This window comes from Odocoileus virginianus, chromosome 1, assembly GCF_023699985.2.
Source record: "Odocoileus virginianus isolate 20LAN1187 ecotype Illinois chromosome 1, Ovbor_1.2, whole genome shotgun sequence".
Taxonomy (NCBI): domain Eukaryota; kingdom Metazoa; phylum Chordata; class Mammalia; order Artiodactyla; family Cervidae; genus Odocoileus; species Odocoileus virginianus.
This window is the reverse complement of record NC_069674.1, coordinates 1,400,109-1,406,167: the sequence shown is the minus strand read 5'-3', so window position 1 is coordinate 1,406,167 and position 6,059 is coordinate 1,400,109. Positions and strand designations below refer to the sequence as shown.

General features: G+C 45.2%; 1 long non-coding RNA gene across 2 annotated transcripts; it reads left to right on the top strand.

The window, feature by feature from the left end:
* Positions 1-307: 307 nt before the first annotated feature.
* On the top strand, positions 308-3,280 carry LOC139034318 (uncharacterized). 2 transcript variants are annotated; one of them, XR_011486733.1, is made up of 3 exons: positions 308-417; positions 2,701-2,787; positions 2,885-3,280. It is a non-coding gene; the product is annotated as an uncharacterized lncRNA (long non-coding RNA). The 2 variants fall into 2 exon arrangements; XR_011486724.1 differs by lacking the exon at positions 308-417 and adding an exon at positions 1,798-1,998.
* The last annotated feature ends 2,779 nt before the right edge of the window (positions 3,281-6,059 follow it).

Genomic DNA, 6,059 nt, shown 5'->3' with positions numbered 1-6,059 from the left:
GCATGAGTGGAAAAGGTCAGTTTTCATTCCAATCCCAAAAAAGGGCAATGCCAAAGAAATGTTCAAACCACTGCACAACTGTGCTCATTTCACACGCTAGCAAGTCCTTCAAGCCAGGCTTCAACAGCACCTGAGCTGAGAACTTCCAGTTGTACAAGCTGGATTTAGAAAAGGCAGAAGAACCAGAGATCAAATTGCCAACATCTGTTGGATCATAGAAAAAGCAAGGGAATTCCAGAAAATCATTTATTTCTGCTTTTTGGACTAGGCTAAAGCCTTTGACTGGGTAGATCACAATGAGTGCAACTGTGAGGTAGTTTGAACATTCTTTGACACTGCCTTTCTTTGGGATTAGAATGAAAACTGACCTTTTCCAGTCCTGTGGCCACTGCTGACTTTTCCAAATTTGCCAGCATAGTGAGTGCAGCACTTTAACAGCATCATCTTTTAGGATTTTAAATAGTCAAAGGGAATTCTATCACTTCCACTAGCTTTGTTTGTAATGATGCTTCCTAAAACCCATTTGACTTTGAATTCCAGGATGTCTGGCTCTAGGTGAGTGATCACATCATCATGGTTATCTAGTTCGTGAAGATCTTTTTTGTATAGTTCTTCTGTGTATTGTTGCCACCTCTTCTTAATATTTTTTCCTTCTGTTAGGTCCACACCATTTCTGTCCTCTATTGTGCTCATCTTTGCATGAAATTTTCCCTTGGTATCTCTAATTTTCTTGAAGAGGTCTCTAGTCTTTCCCATTCTATTGTTTTCCTCTATTTCTTTGCACTGATCACTGAAGAAGACTTTCTTATCTCTCCTTGCTTTTCTCGAGAACTCTGCAAACAGTTCGGGTATATCTTTCCCTTTCTCCTTTGCTTTTCACTTCTCTTCTTTTCTCAGCTGTTGGTAAGGCCTCCTCAGACAACCACTTTGCCTTTCTGCATTCCTTTTGCTGGGGGATGGTTTTGGTCACCGTCTCTTGTAGTGTTAATGAAACTCCATCCATAGTTCTTCAGGCACTCTGTCAACCAGATCTAGTCCCTTGAATCTATTCGTCACCTCTACTGTATAATCATAAGGGATTTGATTTAGGTCATACATGAATGGAGTAGTGGTTTTCCCTACTTTCTTCAATTTGAGCCTGAATTGTGCAATAAGGAGTTCATGATCTGAGCCACAGTCAGCTCCCAGTCTTGTTTTTGCTGACTGTATAGAGCTTCTCCATCTTTGGCTGCAAAGAATTTAATCAGTCTGATTTTGGTACTGACCATCTTCATGAACTGTATGAAAAAGCTGTTCACCTACTTCCTGGAAAAAGTAGTAGCTCTCTGTAGCATCGTGGAATTTTGCTGCAGGAAGTGGGACCCCTTCCACAGCCCAAGAGTGGACTCTTGTCTAACACTCGGAAATGAATTGCCCGAGGAGACACATGTCTGACAAAGCCAGAGATTTTACTGGGAAGGGGCGCCCAGGCGGAGAGCAGGAGGGTCAGGGAACCCAGGAGAACTGCTCTGCCGCGTGGCTCGCGTCTCGGTTTGATGGTGATGGGATTAGTTTCCGGGTTGTCTTTGGCCAATTGTTCTGACTCAGAGTCCTTCCTGGCGGTGCACACCTTGTTTAGCTAAGATGGAAGCCAGAGAGGAGGATTCTGGGAGGTGTTCGGACACGTGGCGTCTCCTTTTGACCTTTCCCGCACTCTTCCGGTGGGGGGAGGGTTATTAGTTCCGTGTTCCTTACCAGGACCTCCCGTCATAAAACAACTCACGGAAAGGGTTACTATGGTACCTGGCCAGGGTGGGCGGTTTCAGTCAGCGTGTTTCTCCTAACAGTTTGAGTGGAACCAAATCTCTGCCATCAAAAACTGGCCTTATATTGAACTATACATTGAGAAATCAATCAGAATAAGTGTTTACTTTCAAAAAAATAAAGGAACGTGAATAATGCCTCAATGAACTTGGGAGTGCAGACAGCTCCTGGAGGGCCTGATTTCATGACCTTTGGGTAACTATTAATATCCAGACGTAGAATTGCTGAATCATCTGGTAGTTCTATTTTTAATTTTCTGAGGAACCTCCTTACTGCTTTCCATAGTGGCTGCACCAATTTACATTCCTGCCGACAGCGCACAAGGCTTCCCTATTCTTTACATCCCTACCCGCACTGGTTATCTTTTTCTGGTTTGTTTGTTTTGGTAGTAGTGGGTTTAACAGTAAGAAATCAGATCTCATTGTGGTTTTGATTTGCATTTCCCTGGTGATGAAGTGACATTAAGCACCTTTCCACAGATCTGTAGGCCACTTGTATGTCTTTGGAGAAATGACTATTCATTTCCTTTGCCTATTTTTCAATTGAATTATTTGCTTGTTTGTTATTGAGTTGTTACTGGAGAGACCTGCTTTTGTTTACAGCCATGTAGTACTGCTTGATTTTGAAAACGATGTCTGTGTATTACTTTGATAAAGATTAAATCTAAGAACACTCCAAGCCGTACTATATGTGGACACACAGGACCGGCGGAAGGGCTGAGTGGCTGGGGGAACACACAGCTTCCTTAGCAAACCACCTCGGGGTTGGGGGTGGACAGGGTAACTGGGAGGCGACCTGAGGGCTCCAACAATCGCTGATGTTTTATTTCTTTAAGGAAAAAGAATGTGTGAGCTTCCCTAGCCGCCTGGTGGTTAAGACCCTGTGCTTCCACTGCAGGGGCTGCGGGTTCAGTTCCTGGTCTGGGAAGTTCCATACGGTGCATGGTGCAGCGCCCCCCTCCACCCGCCAAAAACGGGAAAAAAGGTGTGGAGCAAAAGCGGGAAATCTTTCCTAAATCTAGGTGAGGAGGACAGAGGGTGCACTCGCTATACTCCATGTGCTTGTGTTTGAAACATTTCAGGAGAAAGATGAGTGAGCACTCCCCCACGACGATGACTCCTCTGCCCATGGCACTGTCATCTGCCGTGTTTCTGCCAGAAAGCCTTACGATGGGCTCCATCAAAAGTGGAGCCAGCGTCGTGTACGTGGAGCCTGGTATACCTCGTCATCCCACATCAAGGAAGCTATCAAAGATGGCAAGAGTCCTGCCCGATGGGGTCGGGAGCTGAGTCTACCAGTCTCCCCCAGCCAAAGATGGGGTGATAGAAGCACCAGTAAGAACACTAATTATAGCAGGCTAAGACATACCGCCTGTGGTGTTTTTTTCTTATTCTTAAAGAAATTTCCTGGTGGTCCAGTAGCCACAACCCTGAGCTTCCAGTGCAGTGGGCCCGAGTTCAATCCATGTTCAGGGAACTGGATCCTGTATGCCGCACCTAGGACCCAGAGTAACCTAATAAGTAAATAAGTAACAATATATTTTAAACAAAGAAGGAAAAACCTCTGCAAGCGCTGATGATTCCAGCTTCACTGTGGCAGAGAATACAAAGCAGAGCCAGCGGAAGGGAGAGGCGGAGGTGGGACGGGCGTGTCCCGGTCTCCAGGGCCTCCCGAGCCCCCAGCGCCCGCGTGGGACTGAGCTTCCAGAGGAGGGCTCCTCCTGGGTCTCCAGCCCGCTGCTCACTGGTCCTCACCCCCTGAGGCTGTGTGGGCCTTTCCTGGGGCCCGCCCCCTCATTGCCATAAGTGGGCAGGTGGTCAGGTACTTCAGGAGGGCCCTCCATCACTCAGGAGGGCCTAGAGCGTCCCTCCAAGGGGTGGGAAAGACCAGCCAAGCTCCTAATGAGACAGCTGGCAAAACACGGAGGTTACCCAGGAACCAGGACGAAATCTTCAGAACTGGTAGAGAAGGGGAAAAACCAGTCAAGCATTTGCCTTCCTTTCCCGTGTCAACTGTATTGGGTCACAGAGAAGCCTGGCATGCTGCAGTCCATGGGGTAGCAAAGAGTTGGACATGACTGAGTGACTCAACAACAACAACATTGCCACCTATTTCCAGGTCAGTAGCTAAGACTAGGGATCTAGGACATCAGGATACAGGATGGATACCCTTGATCAAGAGGACTTACCCATGGTGTCTGCAGAGAAGCAGATCCCTGGTCCGGGCGATGCAGTCTGGGGCCCTGGCCAGGCAGCCTGCTCAGCTAGTCCTCAGGGAGTTTTGCTAAACATCCTTCCAGTCCTGAAACGCAAGGAAAAAGGCTCGCTTTGAAACACGATTGAGATAATTTTAGAATAATAAGCAAAGGCATCGTGATATTAATATAAAGAATGGGAGTTGGAATTTGCATCCATTTGGGTAATTTTCTTGATTTCTCAGAGTTCAAATTTTCTAATCTGTAAAATGAGGGGGTTGGACAAGATCCATGGCCATCAATCTCTGTTCTATTTAATGTTGATCTATTTAATATCTGTATGTCAGTCGTTGCACCTCAAAAAAAACATAAAATATTTTAAAGTGATCACATTTCCTCAGGAAAAATACAATCATAAACCTACTTACCAAATTTAATTTGAAAGACGAGCCACAGGTGGATTAAGGCACTTGCTTTCTAGTGCAATATTTGTGGCTCTGTTCATTTATTATTATAGTCTGTATTTTGTGTAGAAGTGACTGTGAAACCCAGATTCCAGGATATAACTAACTTGTTATCACAAATTTTTAATTTTAAATCTCTGTTGCACATCAATTCTATATATATTTTTATTACAAAGTCTCAGGACTTATGCTCTTAAATAGACTATGAATCAGTCACATTTTCAGTTTCAAGAGGAAAACCTCTGTGCCTCTGGGGCCTGGCATTGTGCTTCTCTGCTGAATCACAGCCTTGCAACTACTCTCTGAGCAACTGTCCTGGGTGGAAAAGCATCTGAGTCACACTTTGCTTTCTCACGGCTGCGTGTGCTAAGTGACTTCAGCCATGTCCGACTCTGTGCAATCCTATGGATTGTAGCCTGCGAAGCTCCTCTGTCCATGGGATTCTCCAGGCAAGAATGCTGGAGTGGGTGCCATTCCTTCCTCCAGGGGGTCGTCCCAACCCAGGGATTGAACCCGCATCTCCTGCATTGGCAAGCGGTTTCTTTACCATTAGCGCCACCTAGGAAGCCCCTTTCTCATGCATGCCGTATTTCATGTTTTCTTTTTGCTGCTCTGATTTTGCCATAAGGGAGAAGTTTGCCTTCACATTTCAGGTTTTTTCAGCACCTAGCTGTGTCAGTTCAGCTCAGTCGCTCAGTCGTGTCTGACTCTTTGTGACCCCATGGACCGCAGCACACCAGGCCTCCCTGTCCATCACCAACTCCCGGAGTTCACTCAAACTCATGTCCATCGAGTCAGATGCCATCCAACCATCTCATCCTCTGTCATCCCCTTCTCCTCCCACCTTCAATCTTTCTCAGCATCAAGATCTTTTCCAATGAGACAGTTCTTCACATCAGGTGACCAAAGTATTGGAGTTTCAGCTTTAGCATTAGTCCCTCCTATGAATATTCAGGACTGATTTCCTTTAGGATGGACTGGTTGTATCTCCTTGCAGTCCAAGGGACTCTCAAGTCTTCTCCAACACCATAGTTCAAAAGCATCAATTCTTTGGCACTCAGCTTTCTTTATAGGCTAACTCTCACATCCATACATGACTATTAGAAAAACCATTGCTTTGACTTGTTAGACCTTTGTCAGTAAAGTAATTTCTCTGCTTTTTAAAATGCTGTCAAAGTTTGTTATAGCTTTTCTTCTAAGGAGCAAGCGTCTTTTAATTTCATGGCTGCAGTCACCATCTGCAGTGATTTTGGAGCCCCCCCCAAAATAAAGTCAGCCACTGTTTCCACTGTTTCCCCACCTATTTGCCATGAAGTGATGGGACTGGATGCCATGATTTTTGTTTTCTGAATGTTGAGTTTTAAGCCAGCTCTTTCACTCTGCCCTTTCACTTTCATCAAGAGGCTCTTTAGTTCTTCTTCACTTTCTGCCATAACAGTGGTGTCATCTCCACATCTGAGGTTATTGATATTTTCCCCATCAATCTTGATTCCAGCTTGTGCTTCATTCAGTTTAGCATTTCATATGATGTACTCTGCATATAAGTTAAATTTTAAGTATAAATAAATGACTCCTTTACCAATTTGGAATCTAGTTGT